A 13,546-nucleotide genomic window follows, 5' to 3' on the forward strand; every position below is an offset into this window, starting at 1 on the left:
ATTTTAATATTTTTATTGATTTTATTTATTTATTTTCATATATATTTTTTAAATTGTTTAAGAGTCTTGAATTTTTTATATTCTCAGTCATAGAAGTTTTTGTTCTATTTTGTTGATCATGTTGACTGAAAAAATAACAAATAAAACAAAATTAAAAAAAAATGTAGACGTTATAATTTGAATTTTAAACTTATATTTTTATGAATTTTTTTTCATAGAAACCGCCATATAAAAATCTACATGTTTATAATGTGATTTTTTTTTTTGAAAGTTTTATTGATGGAAACATGTAGACATTATGATGTGAAATTTTTCAATTTTTCTTTTTATTTTTTTTTTTGATGGAGGAACCAATTCTCTCTCTTAAAGTCTTTATTTGTTATTTGGGTTCTAGAGTTGTGTTTATATATCAATTGTGATGAATTAATTCTTCACTTTTTTTTTCAGTTCTTTCTCTCAAGTTATATTATAAGATAAGGAAATTTTAAAATATTTTAAAATTAACAACAGAAAACATATAGGATAGCTATAAGATTATGCACGAGTAACAAATAATTTTCAATATATTTGTTATATCAGATAAGGTTCAATTTATTTGTTTATTTTTTATACTTATTGATTAACAAATTATTTGTAGATAATAAGAAGGTTTCAACAAATATTAAAATTGAAAAAATAATAATTTAAGATACCTTGAAAAATTATGTATGAGTATAGTTTTAAATTTGATTCAGTAAATAAAAAATAAATTTATAGATAACAAGGAGGACACCAAAAGTTATTAAAATTAAAATTTCAATTTATTTGTTATATCAATAAGGTTCAATTTATTTGTTTATTTTTTATACTTATTGATTAACAAATTATTTGTAGATAATAAGAAGGTTTCAACAAATATTAAAATTGAAAAAATAATAATTTAAGATACCTGAAAAATTATGTATGAGTATAGTTTTAAATTTGATTCAGCAAATAAAAAATAAATTTATAGATAACAAGGAGGACACCAAAAGTTATTAAAATTAAAAATAGATATTTAATTTTTTTTTTTTGTGATCTTTCTTTCCAGTTCTCTCTCAATTTCTTTTTATTTCTTTCATTTTTCTTTTTTCATGATATACAATAAAGTTATTAAAATTAAAAATAAATATTTAATTTTTTTCATGATGTTTCTCATAATTTTATGAATTCATAATGTATATATATATATATATATATTTTTGTGGTGAAAATTAGGAAATATTGTATATTTTTAAAAGATTTGTGTATATTATATTGTTTATATTTTTGTTTGAAATATATACTAAATAAATGTTATATTACACATAGTTAAAAATATTTAGCTTGCATTACATTACACTTATAATTCATACGTATATTATTATTAAAAAATATAATAAAAAAATAATATAATACGTATATTATTATTAAAAAATATAATAAAAAAATAATATAATTTTTTTGCTGAATTTACCAATGCATCGCGTGTCTCACCCGCTAGTATTATACAGAGGGTAAACCCTAACCTAGCACTCCCTCACACTGTCCTGTCTCTTTATCTCTTCCGCCTCCTACGTCGTCGCCTCTGGTGGCGCAACCGGCGACCACCACTGCCGCCGCCACCACCTCCTCTCTCACCGTTCTCTCTCTCTTCGCCTATTATCTTCACCGATCTTCACTGGTCGTCTACTTCGTCTTCTCCACTCTCGTCATCGGTTCCAAAACCCTAACCCTACATTCGATGTTCTCCAATTCCTCTACAAGCCATATGTTCAAATCCAGACCCTACACTCCCCTCAACTGTTTCAGAACCCTTGTCTACAAAGGACTACCACCGGACTCGTCAGAATGGCGATCTCGAACGGGCTGATTACGATGAGAAGGATCAGGCGGCGGGCCACATTAATGCCTCAGAAACGAAATTGGAGGATGGACGGTTCATCTTTGCCCTAATTTTTCTCTCCATTTTATGTGGTGCATTTAGGTGAGGAAAAAATTACCTCCACGAACATTAATTTATTCATGTGCATTTTCAATTTTTAGAGAATCACTTTTGTTCGTGCTCATATTTAAGAAACATTAAAAAAAAGAAGAAGAGATAGATAGATAGATAAATAAATAAAATAAAATTTTCATACATTTTCATCTATCATGCATATTTCTATCTTTGGAGAACCATTTGTGGCAGTATTTTTTACATTTAAATCATAAACATGTTAAATTAATTAATATACATTATACCTCATTTGTTTTAAGTTTTATTCAATATAAGTGCTGGCTAGTAGGGACGAGATAAGGATAGCTGGGGAGTTGAGGTTACCTTCTATTATTGTAGAAGTTGATTTGCAGGGTGTGGTGAATATGTTTAATGTGAACAGGGAAATGGACCAGAGTGTGGCTATTATTCTTGATGATATGATTCAGCCTTGGAGTTTGTTGATGGATTGCAGGATCTACTTTGTTAGGAAGGCTGGAATAAGGCCTATTTGGTGGCTAGATTTGGGGTTAATGGCGGTGGGGAATTATTGTATTTGAGTTAATGGTTATTTATCAACAAAAAAAAAAAAAAAAAAAGTATTGTATTTGGGCTAATGGTTTATTGCAATGGTGTAAATGTTTTCAATTGATTACTGCTTTTAATAATCTGTCAGGGAAAAAAAAAAAAAATCTTACATTACCTTTATGGGGACCTTTTGCTGTAAGTCGAGATGCATTTTTGGGAATCTTCTATCATCTAGCATTTGTTTTTCCAAAACAAAACCACCTTCAATCAAGTGGAAAGGTGCATTTTTTAAAACAATCCAAGAATAAATGTAAGATAAAAAGAATGTGTTGAAGTTGAACAATCAACAAAGTGACATGGAAAAGCAACTTTATTGTTTTGCATTTTCATTTTAATCATGCCATTTCTTTCTAATTGTTTTACATATTATGAAAGCCAAATCTGAACTTTTGCATTCATCTTAGGACATGGAATTTAACAGAGATTCTTTATCCCTTCCCTAAAGTAAGAATGTATCTTTCTGGAGCCTTTAACGTGTAAAAAATAGAAATAAATAAATAAAATAATCTTAAATCACGAAGTATCTCACAATTATACTCAACCATTACATTGGATCACTCAGGTTTTTGGTTGGGGAAGCATCAAATCCCTCAATTATATCGAATCACATTAGGGAGTAGCTAGAAAGCACACACTAACCTAATCAGAATGCTTCTGGTTGTTAAAGATGCTAATTTTCACATCTAACCTATTCTAAATCGATGCAAATTCTGTTAGGCAACACAGTCTACTCTTGCAACACAAAAGGTGAAGCTAAAAAAAAAAAAAAAAAAAAGAAGATAAGAAACGATCAATTTATTCGTATATAATTCTTCAAACTAGGAAAAGTGTTTCATAACTCTTTATATTCAGAATTGGCCTCCTGCTAATGAACGATAAAACCTATCTCTGCAGTGGCCTGGCCTTCCATCAGCCGCTCCAGCAGCAGCTGCTGCTAGATCATCATCAGACTTCACCTTCACTGGCAATCTTAGCAACTCATCTTTTCTATATATTTACATAGACATATCTGTCCTACAGTTGTTACCTGTTCAACTTTGATTTTTTCTTTTTTTAAACAGAAGTTACCATAGATGCTCTTAGCAAGTTGCTTGACTTTAAGACTTGTATATAGAGGTTCCAATAATTGACTTGAAGCTTTAACTCCCTCTTAATCAACTACCAACTGTCTCTTAAGAATGAATCAAATCATTAAATTTTAAGAATTATATTTTGTTCAAATTTAGTAAAATTTAAAAACCATAAAGATTGGATGTGATTGAGATTTGTATAAGTATTTTATAAATTGGTGTTTCCCATTTTGCTGTTATGGATTTTCCATTCAAACTTGGAAGAAATAGAAAATTCCAAGTTGGTGGTATAGTGATGCAGGGCATTTTCATGTAATTGGATCAATTGTCATAATCATCAAACCCACAAAAAAAGTCTTACTTCTCAGGTGATACTGATCTGAGAGATACTTCTCAGGTGATATTGAAGACAGTGAGTGTTTCTTCAAAAATTCAAACTTCCAAATCATTGCTTGCTTATAAAGATTATTTGCTTGTCTTTAAAGGTGAGGTTGAAGATGGGTCATACATGCGAACTTCCAAATCATTGTTTGCATTCTTGCGGAAATAGGGTCAGCTATGGCTTAGAAACATCTTAACAGTTTTCTAACATGGATGCTTACACACACACCTTCCTACATGAGTATGACGTCTTTGACATTAAGAGTTTTTTAATGATTATTGCGAAATAATATATTCCCAAAAATTCTATTGGTTTTTGTAAAAAAGAAAAAGTTAAGATGCTTATGATCTTTATCATGTTGGATAGGATGAGGTTTGAAAGGTTCCATAATTGTGGGGTTGTCCATTGTCTAGGGCTTAGAATTAGAAAAAAGTTGCAGAGATTATTTAGATGTAATCACTTTTTCTTTCATAATTGCTCTTCTGTTTTTACATTTCTGTTCTGTCTGCTTTCTTTTAGTAGACACTGTCTTCTGTCAGATAATTTGTGCTCTTTGCTTCAATCGTAAGTTTTTTAAAGGATGCTCTCATTCCTCTTCCTTGTCCTTTACCTGTTCTAGTTTTAAAGAAATTTTGTATAGTGTGAATTTGCTGAGTATAATGTTCCCCTCTAATGGAAAATGAAGATCAAATATGTCCCATGTAGCTCAGATCAGAGTTGGCCTTTTGGGCTTTGCTATTCCAAATCTATTTCTTGTACCTATATCAAATTTTAACACTGCTAACTGCACCATTGTGCTGCAGAATATCAGCAACTTTAGCATGGGGTACTCAGAATTTTTTCTTATAATTTTTTTCTTATTAATATAAAATAGCTCCTATGGCTGGTCATATAGCTTTCCAAATACCATGAATTAGTTACCTCTGACCAGAAAGTGAGCTTTCAACTAATTAACCATCCATGTGGATCTACTCTTATCAGTTGTTCTCTCTCTCTCTCTCTCTCTATTAATTTTTCCCTTGGAATTGAATGTACAAATAATTAGAAAATTGTTTCTTGTTTCTTCTAACTCTCTTTTCCAGGTTCACTGGCAAGAAACTCTATGAGGCTATGTCGCAGGAGTATTAACAACTCAAAGAGTTCTAATTGTTTCAGCAGATCTAGATATATTGGCTAGCAGTTCTACAAAATTTGATAAGGAACTTCCTTTAATATCCTTAGATGGAAAACTTATTGCATATTGGCTACTTTTCTGATAGTTACACTTTTTGTTATATGACATGGTTAATAGTTATTAAAATTGTTTGGTCTTTAACCTATGATTACTTTAGATCCCTTCTCTGGGTTGGACCTGCACTTCTATTTTCAACTGCCACTGCAATCAGCGTGCTTGGGTGGGATGGAAAAGTGAGGACAATTCTTTCTATTAGGATGCCCAATGCAGGTATCATACATTGTTTCAGTTAATTAAAATTTTTACTTTCATATTTGAGGTTCCTCAGCATCATGTTATTTTCTCTACTCTTGTTTGATCTATATATCAACAATTGCAGCTTTGTACTATACCACTGCTTTTCTGAGCCATCAAGATGAACTTCTGTACAGTGCTGTTTGGTGCATTGAATGATCGATTGTTGCTCGCAAACCTAACAAAGATAAATCTGAAACAGAAAAGGGGGTTTAGATAAAGAGCTGTCTTGTTGGGCTTCTCGAACCTCTTCTTATTGGATTTGCCACAATGTAACAGAGTTTTGAGCAGAAACTAGACTTGTCAGAAATATTGTATCAAATAACATCCAGGTTTTCCTTTCCCCTACTAGTAGGCATGTGTTTTGTCACATATACAACTCCTTTGGATATTCAACACTTGTTGGATTCTGTTATCCTTTTCATTTCTATTGTTTGGCTTATAAAGATTATTTAAAAAGCACTATCAATGTAGATTATTTCATTAAGAAGCATCCAGTAAACTAAAAGAAAATTAACATAGGAAAGACAGCTTAGAACAGAATTCAAAATTGATGTGTTCACTTGGGTTTGTTTCTGGAAATTCTTCTGCCATTTCTATCTGAAAGTAGAGTCTTGCTGTATTCTTTATTTATTTGTTTTTCTTTTTGGGTCTTTGTGTGTGTGTGTGTGTGTGAGAGAGAGAGAGAGAGAGTTTTGCTCTGCCTTTTCTAGCATTTTGTGCTCTGCATGGCTGCACTGTGGTCTCTGTGAACATCTCTTGGTCATTTTGGTTGTGTTTTGGCTCTCTTAATACCCAGCTAGCTTTGTTTTTGGTCTGTGACATCTGATGTTGTAGACTCTTGGCGTATTTTTTGTGTAACCTTTTTCTATTTTAGCCTCTGAAACATTACTTCTGGAATTCCTTTTTTCCCTTAATTTGTGCAGTAGCCTAGGATTAGAAACACTCAGGTTTATGCAAAATCTCAAACACATTATAGGTTTTTCCTTTAATTTGTGCAGTAGCATATGATAGCATGCTCAAAGTACTGATTGATATATTACACATTTTTATGTGCTTGGGAATAAGTCAATGTGAGTGGAGTAGTGGTGCTAGTTAATGAGGTTTAAAACTAACTTGTACAAGTAATTGCAAGTTCATTTCATAGTTACAGAACTATTTGACACATGCTTGAAGTACTGATATATTGCACATTTTATGTGCTTGACATTAAGTCAATATAAATAGAGTTGTGGCCTGTGAGTGCTATTCATGGATGATAGGGATTTGAATAGCCTGATGATGTATCACTTTCTTTTCTTTTTGCTAGTGTAAAGCATAGGTTACCAGCTCCTCATTCATGTCATATTTTGCGTAATATGGCTTACTGTAATAATAAGTGTGTTAATATGATAGGATTAGAAACACTCAGGTTTAAATCATACAGTTCCATGGCCTAGTCAATTCATGATCTTCAAGAAATATATGATCTTCAAGATGTAATAGGAAGTATAGTTTCATGGCCTAGTTAATTCATTCTTTTAGACTAAATATTAGACTAATTGATTTACGATTTGTAGTTATATTTTTTGGATGTTTAAAGTCGTATTTTAGAGATCAGTGAATCTTATAATTTGGGTACTTTTTTTGGTTTGTATGTTTGAGGTTGTTATGAGCTTGATATGATAGAAGTTGATGATGAAAGTTTATATGCAGGTTGTTTGGTGTATGAATATTTGATTTATTTGTTTACTTCATAGTTAGTTTATTCATATGCTTTTAGTGGTTTCTGAATTAATTTATATTTTTATTTTTCAGGTTAGAAATTTCTTGGAGAGATGCAAAATATTTATTCATAGCCTCAACGTTCTACCTGCAAAATGCTTCTTTGAGTGAGGTCGAGGCCAATTACTTGACTTGTTTTTTTGTTGATAATAAAGAATATTTTTCATTGATTTTCGTTTTCCATTATTCCAAACACGAGAAAATACAAACCACGCAAAAGGTTCCAATCCTAGATCTTCAATATGGGAAACAATATCTTTACTACTTAATAATAGCACACAACATATTCATTTTTAAATCAAAATTAAAATTTATATTTTACAAATTCAACAACACACTCATCAAGTAGACACACACTCACTAACATATATATACATTCTAAGCTTTGATATTGTATCTGCAACTTCCCAGTATTGTGTAATGCATCAGTTTGATCAAAATTCGCCCTGGCTCCAAAAAGCTATGCCACTTGGATCAAATTGAAATGCACCGCAACTACATGACACAAATCAAAGATTGCTACAATTACTAAATTTCCTGAGCATATTGGATTTGACATGCATGTCACCCAAATATATTTTAAAAACCATGTATATGCTGATTAGATAGCTTCAATTAATGTATGATAACAATGAAAAAAAAATGAAAACACTTTCGGTGTTGCTCAATTTTAATGGGAAGGATTCTCTCCCATCCGCAATTTTACTAGAGGGGTGTTGTTGGGATTTATAGAGCCACCGCATATCCTATTTTGATAATTTAAAAAATAAAAAATAAAAAAATAGATTCATTATATTCATAACTATATGATTTCATTATATTTGTTTACAAAAACGAATGACAAGTATAATTTTGAAATTGTCCATTCATTTTTTTAAAGACCAATATGAAAAAAATTATATGGATATAAATATTGCATTAATCTAAATTTTATCCTAAATGGTCTACAATTTTTTTTTTTTTTACAAATTGTACGATTCAGATCATCAAAATAAGATCTATAATGTATCTTACGAACCGATTATCACACTTGTAATTCAACAACAAATTAGACAGAACTCTTTCCCATATTAATAATAGAAAGCAAAACATAAAAGAGGGCTTGTTTTCTTCAAATATTAAGAGAGACCTGTGTAATTTACTCTAAACTGTACAACCAAAAACATATTTGTTTTATTCATTATTTGAGATCAGAGGTAGAGAGGAATATAAGTGTTTAGTTGTAAAGGGTGAGCTGTCTAGTAAGTGTGAATAAGAAAAAAAATAGGGGTTAGTTGTACCATTTAAATTTTCTAAATTCTTAAATTATTTTTTTTACCCATTAGATTAGATTTTCACTATTGTTGATTTGCGGATATCGTATCCAATTAAACCATATGAACTGAAATAAGAAACAATAAATGGATGCAACTAATAAATTAGGAATGAAGTAAAAAAAATGTGACTATAGTTTACTGTATAACAAAATATGAAAATGTATTGAATTTTAATATATGTACATATATATTTGCATTTTTATTTTTATTTTTATTTTTTGTGTTTGGTGAATTTTTTATTTTATAAATATTATACTTTTTACGTGTATTTAAATTAGATGTATTTAATAAATAAAAAAATTGCGTAAAATATTAAAAAAAAATCACTAAAAAGGAAAAAAAAAAAAAAAAAACTCAATTTTTTGAAAAATGAATTAAACCAAACAAGGTAAACATATTATTTTTTTATTCATATAATTAATGAATTACTAATAAAAATAAGCTAAGTGTTAACCCACTATAATTATGAGAGGTTGGTGTAAATTTACCTAACCAAGCAGTCATTTTCTTATTCATTATTTGAAGTAGAGAGAAATCTGGGTTTTTGGTTGTCTAAATTGTAAAATTATTTTTTTAACCATTAGATTAGATTTTTAGCATTAATGATTTGGACAAATTGTCTCCCATATGAACTGAAATCATGAACAATAAAGACTAAAAAGATGCAATTAGTGATTTAAAAATGAAGTAAAAAAAGTGACTATAGTTTAAGGTATAAAAGTAAATTTAAAAAGAAAATGAAAAACTATTAAAAAAGTGTCCAAGTCTTGTACCTTTTGTCAATTGCAGCTATTAGAGTCAATAACAAACCTTTATTTTCACTACTCATTTATTACGTCCACGATTTTATTTTTTAATTGTTTGCATGATGATTTCCAATCCAGTGCTTTGTATAAACATCAAAGGAAATAAACTAGCTTTATTATGTATGATACAAATAAACTGCCAAGAAACTAAAAATAGACTAGATAACAACCATAACCAAGCCATAATTTTTCATGATCAAGTAAAAGGATGCAGAAATTCATTGTAATACTTACCAAAGGACACCATTTGCATTGGCTAATTTCACCTTCCTCTGTTCTTGTAAGCATACTTTTTAAATCTCTTTCTGCTTTCGTTTCGTTCACCTTCAATGATCCTCACAAGCCATTGAGGTTTTCCTCTAGAGAACATAAGATATCCCATAACAAGTCCCCACACAAGCCCACATATATAACCCGGTAATATGACTTCCCAATTGAATCCACTTGAAGGATTGTCTTCTTGTTGAAACATCAAGGGTGGTGGTTGTGGTGTCCTTGGATTGCATGTATTAAGCAATGGAGGTCCACATAATGCCAAGTTGCCAATGTAGGAATCATTTAAAAATGTATCAAATTGGTTGCCTTGTGGTACCGACCCTACTAGTTGATTTTGCGAAAGGTTCAAGACTTCAAGGGATATCAAATTCCTCAGTTGTTGAGGAATCTCCCCAGTGAATTTGTTGGAAGAGAGATCTAACCATTCAAGTGTTGTCAAATTAGCAAGAGATGCTGGTACATGACCTATAAGGTTGTTGTGGGATAAGTTGAGCCCTCGGATTGAATTTAGCCTTCCAATGATCTCTGGAATCTCACCTTCAAAATTGTTTTTCGATAAATCAATTGCAGTGAAAATGGTTAGGACTTTTACCATTTCTATGGTTGATCCTTTGATTACTATGGTCAAACAATCATAGTAATATGCTGAACTACTAGGCATCCCTAAGTAATTCAATTCAAAACTAGCTTCGTTGACATTCATCATAGCATTGAGATTCTTGAAATATTTTCTTGGCAATGGACCAGTAAAATAATTGTTTGATAAATCCATAACTCGCAAGTTAGGGAAGGGAAATTTGCACTCTGAATTCGGTAGAGGCCCATGAAATTTGTTAAATCTCAAAATTAGAACTTGTAGTGAAGTTAAATTTTCCAACCAATATGGAAATTTATCGGAGAACTTGTTATGTCCAAGGTCTAGCACTTGTAGCATTTCGCAATTGACTAAAGACTTTGGTACTGGGCCCTCAAATCCATTTCCGTCAAGGTTGATTGTTTCGAAGGAATTTCCCTTTACAAATGCATCAAGAATGGTGCCAGAAAAATTATTCTTTTGCAGATCAAGCACAGAGAAACCTATGCTGAAATTTCCTAAACATTGTGGAATAGAACCATTAGGCCATGTTTGTTTGGGCGGACTGGATTAGCATTCCATGACTAATAGTCCTAGAACTATGAATCTGTTGGATTATGTATTCTATCTTAATTAATAATCAAGTTTAAAATAATTAATCCCTACTTCAATTGTTTAACCAAACATCGGATTAATAATTTTATTGGACTATTAGTCCAATCCCAAGCTCATGTCCACCCAAACAAACATGGCCTTAAAGTTGTTACTAGACAGGACAAGAATTTGAAGGGAAATTGCATGACAGAGCATGTCTAGCTCACCACTGAAGTTATTTGATGAAAGAATGAGACTAGTAAGGTTCACAAGTTTTAAGGTTGAACTTGGAAACCTACCATGTAGGTTGTTATTGCTCAAATCAACAATAGTTAAATGAGTGGATTTGAACTCTTTTATTTGGCCAATCAATTTGTTATTACTGAGGTTGAAGTAATCCAATGCTGGTAAGCTGAAGACCCAAGATGGAATTGTACCACTGATTAAGTTATTACCTAAAAGTAATGCCGCTAGATTTGGAAGTCCAATTATTTGTGATGGAAGAGGTCCTCTTAGCAGATTATCCGACAAATCTAACGCAAAAAGTTTTGTTAGGTTTGCATTGGGTAAAAAATCTGCGATTTTACCTTCAAAATTATTACCCTCAACTCCCAAGTAGATGAGATTTCCAAGGTTTGAAAGTGAAGATGGAAGCATGCCAGTGAAATTGTTTCCTCTGATGTCAAAATCAGTCATTTCCGTAAGGTTTCCGAGCGACGTAGGGATGGATCCATAAAATTTATTATCAAAGGCATCCAAAATTTTCAAGGACTTCAAATTCCCAATTGAGCGAGGTAGTTCTCCAGAGAAATTAGTGTATGCAAGCTCCAAGTGCTGGAGAGGACTGCTCGAGTTTATAAACTCGGGAAAATAACCAGTGAGAGCAGGATTATCCCATATCCACAACTCATTCAGATGTGGAAAATGGAATATTCCGTCAGGAAATTTTCCAAGCAATCCACACTCACTAAGATCGAGAAGTGTTAAAGAAGTCAGCTTGAGCAAGGAATTCGAAACCACTGAAGATATGTTTACTTTAAAAAGATTAAGTTCTCTTACCTTGGTTAAGTTTTGAACAAGTAATTCGAAACCCGGTTCTTCCAACCTCAAATCATAATTGTAAGAGAGATCAAGCGAGACCAATTTGCTCAGAAAGGAGACTTCTATAGGGACTTTGCCAGAAAAACTAGACCGTGAGAGGTTGAGGTGTGTCAGTCTGGTGAACCGACTAAATTCAGATGAGATTGGAGACATACCGAAGTCATTGAAAGCAAGGTTGAGGCTTTGGAGGTGAGGAAAGTAGTAGAAGATGGTGCTATTGGGTTGGATGGTGCCGTTGAGCCAGCTGCAACTGAGGTCGAGGCCAATTACTTGACTTGTGTTGTTGTCACACTCGACCCCATCCCATGAGCAACAATCAGAACCCTCCTTCCACGACTTCATCTTCGGGTAAGAAGGGATTCCGACATAATCACAGTAATCGACGTATGTGACGGAAACACCGTCACCGACCAATGTGTAGGAAGCAGATTTATTGAAGGAAAATTGTTGCTTAAATTGGAGCAATGCATAGGTCTGTCGTTGAGTGCAGAGTTGGGCATGTAAACAAGTAATCTGGAAAAAACAAAGAAACAAAAAGAGGTGAAAGAGTTGATTGTTAGAGACCATGTTTGCTCCTAGATTCAAAAACAAAGGTTGTAATGCTTGCTGACTATTAACAGGGGAGAGGCCAAATGCTTTTATAGGCAAATGTAGGTGCAATGCAAAGCCTACAAACAAGTAAAGTGAGTTTGACTAGTCAGTCTTCATTGATGTTTACACAGCTGGACTCCATAACTTTTCACTCGTCAAGGAAGACTTGGCTTTATAAATGTTGAGCATAGCTGCAATTTACAATTTATTATAGGTTAAAAGTTAATAATTAAAAAATTAAAATAAAAAGTATTTTTTCTCTAATTTTTAAATAATTAATTTTTTAAATTTATTTAAGTTATTATAAAAGTGTGACAAATTGTCATGTTTTTTACTTTTTATGTATTCTGAAATTACTCTCCTAAATTTATTAAACATTAATAAAATCACAGACAATCATAGACATCTTTTCAAATTCAAACAACTTCAAAAATCAAACACCTTAAAATAACCAAACACCTTGAAACATCACAATCTACTATCAATCAAACACCATGGATGTTTCGGATCGGTTACCTCATGGAATTTACATGATCCTTAACATCAATAGATAAACTATTCTAATTTTTTTAAATGTTGATCTACTCTCCACCATGTTCTTGTCTTCTTCAGAGCTCTACTTGTTTTTCGGGTATGTATTGTTTTATCTTCTTTCTCATCTCTACCTCAAACCCTCCTCTTTTTGTTTTTATTTATTTTTATTTATATTATTTATACATTGTTTGGTTTTGATCATACAAAGATATATATATACGCATATATCATGTTCTTGTAAAACAATTGATTTTATCTGATTTACTAGAACAATGCAAGTAAATTTTATATTATTACTAGCAGTGGGTGCAAACACGATGAGTTTGCAATTGTAGGTCTAAACTTTTCGATGGTTTGATTAATGAGGAAGATGTTTTAATAATTTCACTACCATGGCCTGTTCAATATTTGTTTCATTCACTACCTTCTCATTTTATTTTTTTTTTGATCAGCCAAAAAAGAATTTTATTGATGAATATTCAAGCAACTAGAGAAGATATATCAATA

At 31.5% G+C, this 13,546-nt stretch overlaps 2 long non-coding RNA genes and 1 pseudogene across 3 annotated transcripts; 2 read left to right on the plus strand and 1 right to left on the minus strand.

Annotated features, from left to right (window-relative positions):
* The first annotated feature begins 1,502 nt into the window (after positions 1 to 1,502).
* On the plus strand, positions 1,503 to 5,315 carry LOC145824661 (uncharacterized). Its single transcript, XR_014366588.1, has 2 exons — positions 1,503 to 1,984; positions 5,098 to 5,315. It is a non-coding gene; the product is annotated as an uncharacterized LOC145824661 (long non-coding RNA).
* A 3-nt stretch (positions 5,316 to 5,318) lies between these two features.
* Positions 5,319 to 7,417, plus strand: LOC145824660 (uncharacterized). Its single transcript, XR_014366587.1, has 3 exons — positions 5,319 to 5,459; positions 5,569 to 5,815; positions 7,281 to 7,417. It is a non-coding gene; the product is annotated as an uncharacterized LOC145824660 (long non-coding RNA).
* A 73-nt stretch (positions 7,418 to 7,490) lies between these two features.
* Positions 7,491 to 12,481, minus strand: LOC114288716 (receptor-like protein 9DC3 pseudogene; annotated as a pseudogene). The gene is made up of 3 exons (XR_014365889.1): positions 11,041 to 12,481; positions 9,604 to 10,737; positions 7,491 to 7,742 (listed from the first exon to the last, which is right to left on the minus strand). The product of XR_014365889.1 is annotated as a receptor-like protein 9DC3 pseudogene (transcript).
* Positions 12,482 to 13,546: the final 1,065 nt, after the last annotated feature.

The sequence above is a fragment of the Camellia sinensis genome, chromosome 4, assembly GCF_055761805.1.
Source record: "Camellia sinensis isolate YWXY chromosome 4, ASM5576180v1, whole genome shotgun sequence".
Taxonomy (NCBI): domain Eukaryota; kingdom Viridiplantae; phylum Streptophyta; class Magnoliopsida; order Ericales; family Theaceae; genus Camellia; species Camellia sinensis.